Source organism: Falco punctatus (assembly GCF_963210335.1).
Source record: "Falco punctatus genome assembly, chromosome: 4".
In the NCBI taxonomy this organism is placed as follows: domain Eukaryota; kingdom Metazoa; phylum Chordata; class Aves; order Falconiformes; family Falconidae; genus Falco; species Falco punctatus.
In genome coordinates this window covers 27,337,900-27,353,595 of record NC_137583.1, presented here as the reverse complement: position 1 = coordinate 27,353,595, position 15,696 = coordinate 27,337,900, and the positions used below count along the sequence as shown (strand labels likewise).

Here is a 15,696-nt window from a genome sequence, read left to right as displayed (position 1 = left end):
CTGGTCTTGCTGCCCGCATGGAGAAGTCCTGTAAAGGCAGTGCCTACAGCTTGGCCCGTGGCTGCTCCTTCCAGCCCCGTGGCACCATCCCTGCCAGCCAGCATCCCTCCAGGCTCCCGGCTCTGTTGGCTTCGGCTGCCCTGGGAGGCGGGTGTTGTCAAGCCGATGGAGCTGCAGTGGGCAGGGATAACGCTATTAAAAAGATGGTGGGATGAGATGCGTGTTCTCCTCAGGTCTCCCATCTTGCTTTCATCCCATCTGAAATTATCGCACCTTCCACGGGCAAGGAGCGATCGGCGCCACACTGCTGCCTCTCCATCTGCAGCTACACAGGGATGTCTCCTTCAGGAGGAGCCAGAGAGACGCAAGTAACGGGATGGTGGCTGCCCCGGGCCCGCTTGTGCTGCGTTTGCCTGACACGGTGCTGCCCGAGCCCCAATTCCAGTAGAAACTCAGGGACCAGCTAAGATGCACCAGCCGGCAACCTCGGGAGGACCTGCAGGCAGGAGGGACCATTCCAATGACATGCTGGGACCTTGGGCACGGGCCAAAGAATTTTATTTGCTGCAGGGAGAAAAGTTCTTCGCTATTATTGAAAGCAACATCACCACACTCAGTAAAAACTCAGCCGCTTCTGGAAATGCTCGGATTAGCCATGAAAGAGCAGGATCTGGGGGACTGGCAAGCCCCTATCCCATCCCTGCTCCGGCAGCATGAGGGACCACGGAGCTTAAGGGAGCTGGAGGGGATGCAGAGCTCTGGAATAAAAGAGAACAGTATGTTAATCAGCTAAAATTCAGGTAGTTTCACAGAGACCATGTGTAATTAATAGAAAAAAATTAGCCAGCTAATTGCAACAGATGCAGCTGCATTTGCACAAAGAGAAACAGGATTTTAAAAAGTTGAAAAGACCAAGCTTTAAGGTCCTTGTCCTGCAAATTCTATGTCCAGAAATCCATCGTGAGCCCAGCAGTGGAGACATTGATATCACCAAGAGAGCTGTAAAACAGTGCCCACCCCCCACCTCCTGCCCTGGTGCAGTTCCAAGCAGCCCCTACATGGAGCAAATGATGCAAATCCCTGTCCCTCTCTTTTGCATCTCATCTGCACGCCTCCTCTTGCACCCTGCCAGTCTGCCCACGCTGCAGCCCTCAGCTCGGGGCCACAGGGGCAGAGCAGGAGACATTGCCAAGCAGGATGGGGATGGGAACAGGGACAGGGATGAGGCTGGATAGGGATGGGAATGGGGACAGGGATGAGGTCTTGGTGTCTTCTCATTCAAGGCAGGACCCAGCTTCAGAGCCAGCAACATCAGCTGGCATTTTCCTGCCTTGTTTCCTCTGTAGAAACTGAGATGGTTCAGGTTTGAGCATCTTTAAAAAGTGGGTGGAAGCTGCAGGGGAGAGTGATTTCAGGAGAAAACCCTGGGTCTGCTCAGGGCGAGAAGGCAGGCAGTGGGCTGCTCCGCCACTGGCAGAGACCACTGCGGCTGTGTGTTGTCTCTAGCATCCCTTCTCAGAGAAAATAAAAAGCAGATTCTCGCATTAATAAAAGCCTTTTTGCCCCTGGAGTGGTCAAGCAGCTAGGAATAACTCCAATGGGGGGACCTCAAAAGCAACTGCTCCCCGTTTGTTATCCTGGTAATGGGCCTGGGCAGTTCCTGAGAGTGGGGTGGCTGTGGCGAGCTGCAGCGTTCTCAGCCAGGCAATGCAAGAGCACGGGGCTGCAGGGAGCACCGAGGGCGAGCAAAAGCACAGCCCCCCCATGCCGAGAGCTCCCAGCACATGCACCGCCACCCCCAGCTCCCAGCAAGCCTGAAGGCATTCGCAAGCTCTTCGGTCGGGATGACCACAAGGAGAAATAATATTAATAAGAGTAATAAAAATCTGCTTTAACTGAGACAGCAAAGCCGGACTGTGGAAGAAAGAAAAAATTATGCAAATGAGGCTTATCATCTGATCAGAATAACAAGTGAACTTGATCTGGAAGGGGACAGCCTTCCTGGGTAATGAGGATTATTTACCCATGATTTCCCTTGCAAATCAGCAGTGGGTTCCCAGAGACAGGCGCACACGGGGCGATGCTCAGCGCCCGGGGTGATGCTCAGCACCCAGATACGCCTCTCCAGGGCCACAGTGCAAAGCCCAGGGAGTGCACGGGGCGCTTGGCCAAGTTTTCAGCTTTTTGCAATAAAACGCTGACTCTTGGGTAGGTGCTTCTCTCCGTGTTGCTCCGGGGTTGGGGCCAGGTGCCTTACAGACACATCGTTTTTCTTTTCGTGGCCACGCCGTGTGTGTAAAGCAAAGGAGAGTTCATGTCATCCGCAGCCTCTGCTGAAGAGGGAGTTGCAAGCCTCAGAAGCGAGTTTACATTTTGGCAATTAACAGTGTTCATAGCTATTTTTCTCATTATTAGTGGGCAGAGCATCTGTCCTGTATCATGGAACAGCACTTGCCAATGGCCTTGAAATCCTCTGCAGCAAGGCTGGGGTCTCAGCAGGCTGGCTGTCCTGTTTCCTTGGCTCCAAGGGATCGCCTTTTATTGAATCCAGCTTCCAAGCAGCGTTCAGAGAGCTGTCTCTTCGAGCTATTTGGGTCTTACCCATGCTTTCCAGGCCAGGACTATTCCCATATGCAAGATCCATGTGTTCCAAAATATTAGTGTATTGGAAAGGACCTAACTCAATTTCACTCTGCGTTTTCCAGACATTTATTAAAACAGTGAGCTGTGAAATTCTGCTGTGGATTCCCCCCGGCTCAATTTGTGTCTGGGATGGAGGAACCTGGAGAAGACCCATCCAGCGCGTACCAGCCCAAGGGACACCCTTGCTGGGTGCTAACAGGATGCTCTCGCAGGGGTCCCAGTGCAATTGGTGAAGTAAAAGCTTTTTCCTTCTGAATATTCAGTACAGGACACAAGGAAACATCACAAATAGCCGGGGCCTCATTGTCTCTGCAAGAGCAATGTTGGTAGGACTCGAGGGAGCATCACCTCCTGTTTTATCGAGTGCCCCTGTTCCCAGCCTCAGCTCACTCTTCAGTCTTCTGCTGTCCCGTGAGAGCAGCAGATATCTGGAAGAGGAACAGATGTAACATAGACATGGTGCTTATGCTGCAGGAGACAGGCAGGAGGTCAGGATCTAGCCCGTCCCAAGCCATTATCTTCCCTGCACATGCTCTTCCAGGCATCTAGAAGAAGGATTTCAAGGTGTCACTCACCGGCGCATCTACCATCAAGGCTCTGGACCAAGCACAGAGGTGAAAGATCTCTGAGCTGAGGTTCTCAGCAGTGGTTCTCTCTGGTGGCTGTACATGGGTTTTGGGATGGGGGGTCAGCAGAGGAGATCTCACCCTCCCAAGTGCTGCTGGTGGAGGACCTACAGTGGGACCATGCAGGACCTTCCTTCCTTCCCACCCTGGCCCTGCCAGGGGATTTTCCATGTGACAGTAGGACGTGGCTCCTTGTGAACAAGGGTTCAGCTCCAGGGACACCTGGCCAGGGTGGGCACATGGAGCTCTGCCGCGGGCAATCCCACGCTGCCGGCAGCACAGAGGAGCCACCACAGCCTTGGTGAGGGCATGGACAAGTATGAGAAAAGGGGAACAACATTATTAAGGCCATGTGAATATTTGGGGCAGAAGTCCAAGTCTGGCAGGCTCAGTGTGCTGAAACCCACCACACCCATGCCCAACAATACACATTCATTTTGGTGTACCGGGGGGGCGGAGGGCGGCCGCTCACATGCTTGCACTAGGACTTTGTTTCAGAGCATCACGCTGTGGGACAGGGACATCCCGGCACAAACATTGTCCCATTGTCCCTCTGCCCCAGTGCTCCCACAGTCCAGAGCTGGTCTCCAAAGAACACATAATGGAGGCAGTTCTGGGTCATGTTTCCAATCTTGAGGCCATGTGCGCTGCATGAACTTGCCAAGTTCAGCATTGCTTACCCCAATAATCTACAGAAGGATTTGCACCATTGTTAAAAACGTAGAAGCCAGCTTGTTACAGGAGGTTATAGTTTAATTTTGGCGATGGCTTTGCCAGGAGTTGCTGTAATAAAGAACTTGGTGCTTCTTAGGCGTTGGGTGCTCTCTGGCCAAGTTCAGCTCTCATGACCCTTGTGCAAACCCGAAGTAACATTCCCAGTTTGGTGCCAGTAAAGATGCTGCACATTTGGAGGCTTATAAATGAAACTAGGATCTGGCTGAAGATTTCTCCCAACAAACCTTTCTCATGCAAATGTGGCCATTTTGCACACGTCTTGAATACCAAATTAGTACAAGTTTTACTGCTCAGCCCCACATTTCCCCACATAGCCCACCCCACCACGGCCGCGCGTGCCAAGTGCCGGCACATGGCTTTCCCTGCCCCTGAAACCCGAGGGTGTATTCAGCTGGTGGTGACTCCGCTGGCCGCAAAACCAGATTGCTGTTGTTACACCCATAGCAACATTGACCCATCAGATGGGATGGCCAAGGGCTGCTTGTGTGGGAATATTTGGCCACGGAATTTGGGAGAGGCAGAAGAAAGAGGAACACGATGGGGAACCTGGGAAGCCCACGAGGAGCTTTGCTCTGGCTCTTGATTGGAGATGAAGGTGCCCAAGCATCTTCGTACCGAGGAGGGGGTGGGTGTAAGACCCCCAGATTAGGTAAATGACCACTAGGCAGAAGTGCTGGAAGTGAATGGCATATTTTTGTCACGCTGGCTGTAACCAAGGAGCGGAGCCCTCGTTCCCCAGCCCCTTCAGGTGCTGCGCGGGACCAGAGCTGGGGGAATTTACTTTTGTCTGGCTCTGAGTCGTGCTGATCCCGCTGCAGCTGGGAGGGGATTTCCCGTCAGCTCCAACCCAGCTGCTTAAAAAACTCTTCCACTAAGTGAGCTAATATTTCATGAATAAATTGAAGTGGTCAAGTCCCATTTTGTGCAGAAAGCACGGTTCCCTGCCGATTAGCCTCCTTGGTACTTTTGGGGATATAAATAACTTCACAGGCTCATTCTCTGTGCCTTTCAAAATAAAAGCAACATTCAGTTATTTGATTTTTTTTATTTTATGCAAATAATCTTCTGTTCTGTGTTATTATGTAAACGAGCCAACTGAAATGGTAATGAGGGAACCCAGAAGTATGCATATATTAACTGCCGCTATAGAGCTTTACACCTACAGAAATGGCACTGAATTACATTTCCAAGGAAGGGACAGGTGTCCTGAGGGTGAAGATTTTACTCCAGGACCTGGTTACTTCTGAAATCCCTGTATATGAACGCTTCTTCCTACAGAGAATAGTCAAGTGTTCAACTCAAAGAGCAAGTCAGCACTTCAGTCAGAAATTGCTTATTTTCAGTGTGGGAAAATGTGTTGCATTCAGTTACCGTCAGCCTGTGCAGCAGCAGTCCACATCCCACCTCTCCTACTCCAGCAAGTCCAGCTCAAACTGGAGTCCAATAGCATCAGATAACCCACGATGAAGACACGGCTGGAGGAATTTTTCTCTCCGTGAGCTCCACTGCAATAGGGGAACCTATGGGGAAAACATCCCTGTGTGCCCTGCTCCAGGGCTGGGGAGAAAAGAGCATTTCTGGGCTTGGCTCAGCCCATGGGATGATAGATGTATAGAGTGAGACACACTAAGAGAAACTTTCTGAGTGTTTAAGGTAGAGGCAAAACCCATCATGCAGTCTTCAGTGAACTCCACAGCAAAACTCAATGGAGTTAAAAGAATTTAAATGTTTTTGCTTCCTAAACTGCATCCTTGCATGCTCAGTGGGGTCCTCCACCTGCTGTCCTCCAAGGTGCCACACAGGACACATCTCACTAGAAGAACTGCATGAGAATAATGAGACAAGTAATGGCTTCGTTTCCTACACTCTGCAAGAATGTTCAAGGGTTTTAACCAAGGTGAAAGGATCAGAGTTTCTCACCTTTATAAAACACCCTGGGAGAGCTGAAGCTCAGATCACAAGGGAGCAGATGCCTCAAATCCTTCCTAATCCCTGTGTTTAGCAACGATGTTTGAAGCGATTAGAGGCACGGCAAGTACCGTTCCCAGGAAGGTAGAGCAGATGTTATACACAGAGGTGCACTAAGCTCTCGGTTGTGGCTGGACTGCAGAAATGTTGGCCAGAGTCCACCTCAGTATGTCTGACTGTAAGGACTCTTTGGCTCCAAACCCAGTGGACTGGGCCTGTAACATAACAACATGGATCCATTTTTCACAGTTTGGGAACTCACCACTGTGTCAGGAGCTGGAGTGAAATCCAGGGACCTCCCGAAGGCAATGGGAGCCTTGTCCTTGATTTCAAGGCACCTGGAAGCTTAATATCTGCAATGTCTGTTTAATAATTAAATGAGAACCAGCAAATAACGGCTAATTTGTTATAGGAGAAACTGCACTAAGTGCCTAGGTCTGATCCAAAAGCCTGTGAAAGCTTTCTGCTGAGCCAACTGGGTTTTGGAACAAGTCCGTAGTGGTAATAAAAATAAATCCCTGTAATTAGGCAAAAGAGAAAATCCAAAAGATGCCATTTGAGCCATTTAGGGCTCAAAATCTGTATCCTGGGGTTTGGGCTGGGTGGCCCTGAAACCTCAGGAACTCCACGAGCCCACAGGAGATGGGTCATAGGGGGGCTCAGCCGCCCCCGTGGGAGGGGATGGGGCAGCATCTGCTGCAACCCAGGTCTCAGCCTCCTGAAGTGGCAATTCCCAGGTGAGCCGATGAGCCCCGAGCCTGGGCAGGATGCAAAGACATCATCACCCAGTCTGGGACCTGGCTGTCCCGTTCTCAGCCTCCAGTGGTGGTCCAGCCCTGGCTCTGCCTGCCTTTCCCAGAGAAAGCTGCATCTGCTCCACTGCGTCTGCCCTTCCTTCTCACAGCCATGTGTACAGCAGTCCCATCCAGGCTGCTCTGCCATCCAAGATATAAATGTAATTTCAGGCAACACTACAGCCTTTTCTGCTTTGTCTGCTTCCCCTGGAGTGTGTGTTCCCAGAGATCTAGAAATCCATCACATGGAAGGCATGGCCCAAAGAGTAGGATTCACTACTCAGAAACCAGGAAACCCTGACTTTTAAAGCATGTTTAAAGTCCATTTTTCACACTGGGACGAGACAAACGTCACCAGCACCAAAGGTGTATCAGGCCCCAACATGGAGTCAGAGACAGGGACAAAATTCTGCCCAAAGTAGATATTTCAGATTTGGATCTGAAATACAGTACTTCTAGCAGGCTCTTCCCAGCCCAGACTGAGGTCTGCTGGTACAGGCAGTGAAGCACACCAAATGGGGAAAGAAGACAGAATATTCTTGCCATCACCTGGTGTGTCTTGTGATACAGTAATTGAACAGAAAGCTGAAATTAGATAAAAGAAAGACTTCTAATTTTTTTTTCGGAGCACACGGTTCAGCTGCAGAGCTCTGCCACTGGTGGAGGCCAAGAGCAGAGCTGGGTTCAAAGGAGGGTTAGACAAATTCGTGGAAAATATGCAACTTCTAGGCATAGCACCGAGGCAATGCAAGTGTCTCACAGCATTGCTGATTGCCCGAGGCTGGCAGAGACCAGGGGAAGGGCTATTTTATACAAGCTCTGGTTGTTCCCCTGGTTTGAGGGGGTTTTTGTTTGCTTCTACATGGCAAACGTGCATGTGCCTTTGCAGGGTGCTCCTGAGACAGACCTTTGCTCTCTTCCAGTGCAGCTATTTCCATCTTCCCTCTTCCTTCCAAGCAGATCTGAATATCTGCATAGTTTGGGGCTGATTGTTTTAGCATTTCTTTTTTTCGGGGGCAGGGGGGGCGGGGTTCAGAGGATCTTTCCTACATTCCCAGAAATAGAACACAAACATCTACTACTTGGATGTTTTGTTAAGTTATTTTCATTAAAAAAATAAACTTGCTTCCATCTGGGAATTTTGTTAAGTGTTTTAGATATGTTTTTAACTTCTCTGCATCCCATCACCAGGCGTGGATTTCAGCCAAGGGCATGAACACAGCTCTTAAGGGATGGTCGGAATCTGGCTCTGAAGCTCTCACCTGACTTTGTTCTGATAGACACCGCTCCAAGCTCCTCCTCCGCAGATCTGATTTCTCCCAAATGTTGAGAATATCTGGATTCCTGCCTGAATTCTGTCCGTTTGGGTCCAGCTTCATCCCCAGCCCCATCTGGTGACCAGGAGAGGTTCTCCAAGCCAACAGACCTGCTGGGGTTCAGGTGGCCCCGGGGCAGCGAGAGCTGCAGGGGGACAGGAGCAAGCATCGGGGCACCTCGCCAGGCAGGTGAATCGTCACCTGCCTGCAGGGTCTCATGGGGGCTCCATTAAATCCTCCTTCTCAGGCAAAGGGGGTGTCAGGAAGGGGTGACTCGCGGGTCTCCAACAGCAGGTGGGTGACTCACGGCTCACTGCAGGGGCACAATGCCAAAGGGGTTGCACTGCAGCGAGAGTCGCGGGCACCAGCGCACCCCAGCTGATGCGCCCCTCGCTGCTCCAAGCAGCTCTTCCATTTGCCTCCTTCCCAGCTGCAGCACGAGTGGAGGAGCACAATTAGCAGCGTTATTTTTATTTTTTTTCTGCTTTCACAGTGTTAAGAAACTGACGTCTCAGGAGGAACATTACAATTTCCAGTGGAACCAGCTACCTTCCCACCTCTTTTTTTTTTATTATTTTATTTTATTTTTGTTTGACATGCATGCCTTTACTTTCCCGAATGAAGAGTGCCACTAACTACCTCTTAAAATATTATTACAGAAGGGCTGTATTCTACTGAGAATGGCATTTTTTGTAATAACCCCATTTTCCTTTTCACTTATTCTTACCTAAAAAGTTTCAGATTGCAGCTCATCCATCTCCCTGACACCCAAATCCCCTCTCACGTTTTCAAATTTATATATATATATTGTTAACCCATTATTAGCCCATAGTACCAGGGAAAAAAATAATAAATAAAAGCAACGTGAGAAAGGGCCCAGCTCCAAGCAGAGGTGCAGAATGCGTGCATGGGTCCATCCCTTGGGGCTGCTCTTTTGGGGACATTCATTGCACATGGGTGGCTGTGGAGCCTGCCTTCCCCCTGCAGCCTCCCCCTGCACAGGGCTTTGCGGGGACACCTCAGTGTCACCCCTCACTCTCTCCCTGGCTGTGCTCCAGTGCCTGGTGGGCAGCTCCAGCCCACTCTGCCCCACATCATGTGGGGGGTGACACTCACGCTGCCCCCAGCCTGCCCAGACAGAAAAACTGGGGAGCAAAGATTGCAAAGGAGTAGAAAACCAAACTATCCCTGCTTTTCCTCCGGCCAGGACCGGAGAGGTCATTTTCCAAAGGATGTGAGTGTGTGAGCTCATCCCAGTGGGGCAGCGGCAATGCACGTGGTGCTAAAAACTCCCTGACCTGGGTTCCCAGGGGTGGGAGGGGAAGGATGGGGATGAGGTATGGCTCGGGATGCAGAGGCAGAGCTGGCAACTCTGTGCTGTCCACCTGAGACAGGGCCAGTCCACCTCAGTGCATCCAGGTCTATCCCAGCTCCCCCAGAAAAGATTCAGGAGCAGCTGGATGAGGTGCATCAGCACTCGGCAGCTTTTGCTCCTCATTCCTTGGAATCCAGGGTTCATCTACAGCACCACACAGCCCCTCGGCTGGCAGTGACATGTAGGAGCGTAGCTGCTGGTACCCAGGCAGGCAAAGAGGCTTTTGCTGCTTGTGATTCGGGAGGAGGAGGGCGGCTTGCATTTGGTTATCAAGCAGCATCCTGAGGACAGGAAGGAGGTTGTCAGAAATGTAGTTATCCTCTGTGAGCTTTTCAGCAAAATAAAAAAAAAGTAATCTTTATCATGTGAAAATCTCTGTTATGTGAAAGCAACAGCTTTCTATTTTCATCAGGCTGTAATGATTTACTTGCAAGGAAAGAAAAAAGCTGGATCTTCATTAAAGTTTTCTTTTTCTCCCCTGAAACTTTCAACCAGCTGTGCACAGACCTGACAGTAAACTGCTATTCTTGTTTGTTATCGTCTTAAAAAAAAAAAAAAGTGCATTCCTCATCAAAATCACACCTACCCAGTGTGCTGAGATTTTTATTTATTTTTTCTTTCCCTTCTGTGTGTGTGGTTTTTATTATAACTCGCAGGCAACTGCTTAACATCAACAACAACAACGAAACTTTGGCAGAAGCCACCTCAAAGGATCCGTCGAGATGTTCAATGAACTTCCTAGCTACCAATAATTCCAGTTGGCTGCTTTTCCTTGAGCTGCATCCTCCCGGCGTCGGGGTGTGGAAGTGGTCAGCACCCCATCGCTCGCGGGGGCTCCACCAGCTGCACGAGTCTTCCCCGAGCAGCGGCTCTTTGGGAACGGGGGGAAGTGGGAGAAGTTGATTAGTTCCTTTCCTTTTTCTAAATGAAGCTACTTCTCACAAGTCTAAATATTTACTGCCGTTTCTGGACACACACACAAAAATTAATAAAACTATCTGTGGAGCGAGATTCTGATTCCCAATTATTTTGCCTTCGTGAAGTTAAAAAAAAAAAATCTCAACTTTGTTTGTGCATTCTTATTGCAAACACAATGCCAACAATGGCTAAATAGACAGCATAATAAATAGCACCACAATGCCGACATAAAGGCCTTTCTGGTACTGCATACAAAATATAAACTGTGCCATGCCATTATTATTCCGGAGCCCTTGCTGAAACAGTGCAGTTGAAATTCCACCCCCAATGTGCACCTAATCAGCCATTCAGAGCCCCTTAATGACTTGTCAGTTCTTTGCCCTGCCATTTTCTGTCCAATTAATTCTTTTATTGTGCACCGGATAAAGGAAGACAAAGGCCTTCCATGCAATAATGAATCATTAAAATTCAGCAGCTCCTCTCTTGTGCTCTTGGCTCCTCACCAGCAATTCAGGCTGTTTCACATTCGTTATGTGTGTGGTGGTTAAAATTCACTCTACCTCAAACAAGACCTTTCAAAATGCTTAACCCTTTCCTGGGTGAAGACCTCCATCACTACATTGGGAATTTAGACACACGCACACACAAAAAAAAAAAAAAAAAAAAAAAAAAAGGAGGAGGGGGATGAGCAAGGGGAGGAGAAAGGCAGGCAGAGGTATTTTGGGTAAATGTTTTAATATCACGTCTCTGACAGTCACAATATTGCCTGCGCACACATCCACAAACAAATACGGGGAGCAGGAGGCGATGCCAGCGTGCGGTGGGAGCGGGCGGGCTGCAGTGTCAGAAGCTGTGGGTGTCAGTGCCCCTGCTGGGAGTACCCCACCACCCACCCCAGGAGCACCCCGCCACTCAACCCGGGAGCACCCTGCCACTCACCCTGGGAGTATCCTGCCACCCACCCCAGGGACACCCTGCCACCCACCCCAGGAGCATCCCACCACCCACCCCAGGAGCACCCTGCCACCCACCCTGGCAGCTTTGCATCACTTTCCCTAAACCAACACTGCCCCGGGAGCGGGCAGCAGAGGCAGGGAGGGACACCCTCTTATTTTGGATTAGGAGTGGCTTGTTTTTCATTCCTAATTGGTTTAAGATAAACTGAAAGAAGCCGGCTTTTAAACCTGAATAAGTGTGTCCAACTGGCTTTTTTTTTTTCCTTTCTTTTTTTTTTTTTTTTTTTTCATGGGCTTCACTAAATCAGGTCAAAACCAACACTCCAGTTAAGCCAGTGACACACTGTGCATGGCTGAGCTCCGCGGCCATATGGGAGCAGCTTAATAGGGGTCAGCAGGAACGCGGCGGCTCCTCCGAGCACCGGGAGGGCAGAGCCCGCTCTCAGCAGCACCCACCATCTCCATCCAAGTGCCAAACCATTTCTGAGCCAGAGGCCCCGGGATGGTGGCAGCAGCCACCTGGGCCACTGGTGGCTCCCATCCCACCATGGGCAGTGCCACTGGCAGGCTGCTGCAGAAGCCTGGAGTACGTTTATTTTTTGAACCCTATTAAAACTGTTTCCTTTTCAGTGCAGACTGCATGGTTTGATGGAAAGATGGTGCCTCTTGTTTCTCTCCTCAGGCAGCGAGGTTCTGCAAAAAATTGAACTCACTTTCCACCTACAGCCATAAAACCAGCTGCCGCTCCAGCTACTGAAATCTGCACTTCTCTGTGAACATTTGGCGGCAGAAACCCCGTAGCCCCGACCCCCGTGTGCTGCCTGGAGGGCTGCTGGTCCCCCAAACCCGTGCTTGCTGCCAGGGAGCAGCCCCTGCATCCCATCCCACCCCATCGCATCACCAAGGATTGCCCTGCAACCTCTGCGGCTCCGGTGCGGGCTGGCGTTGTAGGATGGCAGGAGAACGAAGCAATTTGTAATAAGCACCATTTTCTGTGGTTTGGGCTCCGGGTGACTGTTTTTAGCTCCTGCTGACTCATTTGGGAAATGGCTTCCCCTCCCCAAGCCTCATCCTTTGCCACTTGGTGCCATCCTTAATTCCTGTGTATAATATGCATAAAGTGAACTTAAAATGACACCACGCTGGCTCAGCTGGTGGTGGCGGAGGAGACGGGACTGGGACTGGACCAGGTCACCCTGGCTTCCACCCTCCTGTGCAGCTCTCCTTGCCTTGCTAATTAGGGTACCACGTCATGAACCCCCCAAAAAACGTGTGGACCCTCTGCAGGATCTCCAAGGAAGAGGGGCGCGATGGTGAGGATGTCTGTCCTGGGAGCTGGGGCTCCTCTATGCATCACTCACGGAACAGCCAAGAAGTTGATGTGTAACTCCCCGCTTTCGCTCCCACCCCCCAGAAAGGGAATTCGAAGCTCTTCCACTGGTGAATTTATGCTTCAGAATTTGCCTTCAGACTTAACAGAGCCCTAAATCAGTTGGATCCAACCTCATGCTCTTGGAGGCTGAAAATAGGGCAATATTGGAGTTAACATTTACAAATCTTTAAAAAAACTTAAAGCCTTTCCCAAGGGCTGCATTCACCGTGGCATCTCCTCAGCTGGCCGAGCCTCATCCCAGCAGCTCCCACAGCCACCAAGCCTCTCCATGGGCTCACACACCACTGCTCCTGCTCCCAAAACCTCTCCAGCTCCAGGGTCACTGCCCGCAGCACCTGGAAACAGCTTTTGCTGCCCTCTGGGTGCTTAAACACCCTGTACTCCAAACGGCACTCAGGTCTTTAGCTATTTTTATTTTCTGTTGAATTCTTTCTTGCCCCCAGATCACAGGCGACATGTAGCCAGGGGCTGCGAGCATCCTGCCTTGGCAGTGGGAAGATAAAAGTGGCAGAGGGAGGGGGCGGCCGCACATCTCTTTGCATCTCGTGGAGCCTTAGGCTGGAGATGCCAGGCAAGGACAGGCAGCCTGCAGCTGCTGCTTTCGGGATGGCCAGATCCCTGCATTCAGACCCTGGGGGTCCCGTGGGGAGCAGCCCTGTGTGGCGAGGGCTGGAGAGCCCCCCCGGGAAGGCTGTCCCATACCCCCGCTCCCGTGACCCCACATCACGCAGCATTGCGGAGCTGGGGGTTGGCTCCGGCGAGCCCAGCTGGGAAAAGCAGACACCCCGAGGCGGTCAGCCTGGAGCCGGGGAGCAGGGCTAGACCCACACAGGACTTTATTAAAGCTGAACACTGTCACAGAAATGCCATTTCAGAATTTCTTTGCCATAAACCTCATACCCCACTGTAAAAAATGTGTAACAAAAGTTGGTATCACTCCAGGAAAAATTATAATAAGGAGGATGGGAAGGGACTTTTTCTTTTTCCACCATGCAGAGGGAATGTGGATACGGTCTATAAAATTAATTTCCTCTTTCTTACTAAACAGTACCTTCTGAGCAATTCAGATAAATAGCGACATTCATTATTCTCTGCACCAAAAATAAAAAAGAGGAACTTTTATCGTTTGTGTATTCCTGCAATTATCTTGAGAACCCCTTTTTGTTGACAGCCAGGGGTCAAAAGCCGGTCTTGGTTTCACCTGATCTCATTGACTTCTGCAGAGACATTCCAGATTCACGCCAACACAAGAGCCATCAGAGCCGAGCTCGGGACACACAATGCTGCCATTCACATCAGGAAGACGCTCGGCTCATGGAAAATCACTTCTCTTTCTGTAGGCGATATCTACACATGAAATGGAAGAAAGGGATAGTGCACGAAAATGCATTTATACAAACAGCATTAGTTTCAAATCAAAATGCTCTTCTCTGACTATAAACTGTGCTCCCAATCAGTTTTTTTCTCCTAGGGAAAAGAAATGGGAGACTCCTATGTTTAAGTGTCAATCTAGGCGTGGGGAATGAACTTCTGATGCTCTTAGAAATTTCCAGCGCACCCTCAAGCCTAAGTCACTGGATTGTTCAGGCCAGCACTTTTTACCTGCCCATCACCTCCTCAAACATCCATTTTGTAATGACTTTGAATTTTACTCCACAGCAAACATGCAGCAAGCATCCCCAGCTCTGAGAGCAATAAAAACCCCAGGCTGAATGTCACCATTCAGCATTAGCTGTTGCAAGGGGAGCTGCTTCCAGGCGCTGCGGAGGGGTCTCCGAGGCTCACATCATGGCTCGCACCTACTGAACGCGATAGATCTACAGCACGTTGTTTCTGCAAACGTTAGTAAAAGCTACCTTGATTTTGCAAATCTTATAAAAAGCAAACGTAAGTACAGCCAAAAGAGAACAGGTTTAAAATCTACGTATTTTGGCTGCCCGTTTCCTTGGTGCAGTCGCCAGGCGGGTGTGGGGACCCCTGGCCACCCAGGGCTCCCACAGCCCCCACGCAAGGAGAGACATCTCCACACAGACACCCCCAGCTCCTGGTCCTGCCAGGGACAGTGCACCCACAGGATGTCACCCTGCGGCAGGGAGCCACAGCTGGCGCGGTACACTGGGAGAGGAGGGAGGAGAGAGGGAAGAGCTTGGTGATGTTCCCCAAGCCTGTGACTGGAACCCATCCTGCCGGGTGCACAGATCCCATCACACGCTCCCATGAGCCAGAGATGCTTTGCTGTGATTTTTAGTTTTGCTATTTTGGGTGATTTACAGTATCATTGCATACAGATGTTTTAAAGATTAATCCAGGGATCAGTGAAGGCGCTGTAAGCTTTGATATTAAACACCAAGAAAGCAAAGTGAAGCACTCACGTCCCACCTCACCTTTTTTCCCCTTTTTTCCCCCAAAGCGTGTGCCTTTGGAGAGGAAACCCTACCTCAACATGCAGAAGAGGCAAAGCCAAAACACATCTATTTTTCAAGGACGAATTAGGATTAAGGCTTGAAATTTGCATTGTCACTGGAGGAAGGAGGAAATGGGAAAGCAAGTCTCCTCTGAAAGTTATTCTGCAGCTTTGGCGCGGAGCGTAATAAAGTCATTTTGCCAGCAGTTTTGTAAATGAGCGCAGAGAAAATGGTGTCCAGTTACAGACGCTCTGGCAAGATAGCTCTTGGCAGATACTGCAAACAGCAAATTTGCTTTGGGACTCTGTTCTTCAGACTTTGTTAATGTTCTTGAGCTTCATTAATTGTCATCACATTTATTTTCCTCGTGTTAAAACATTTTCCACAGCGCTGCCCTGCAAGCAAGTCCTGAGCGCATTCCTCAAGCCAGGGCGGCTGAATTTCCCTAATCCAAACCCTTTCCTTCCAATTAGGGCCCAGTCTGAAAATCTTGCACCGGTTCATCTGAACTGGTGAGACCAAACTGCAACTCAGTTTATATAAGAAGAAAAAAAAAGAAAAAAAAAA

The 15,696-nt window shown here is 50.1% G+C and overlaps 1 long non-coding RNA gene across 1 annotated transcript in view; it reads right to left on the bottom strand.

Moving 5' to 3' along the window:
* LOC308063536 overlaps positions 1–15,696 on the bottom strand; it is a 673,278-nt gene that overhangs the window by 467,026 nt on the left and 190,556 nt on the right. The gene's annotated exons all lie outside the window — the stretch shown is intronic.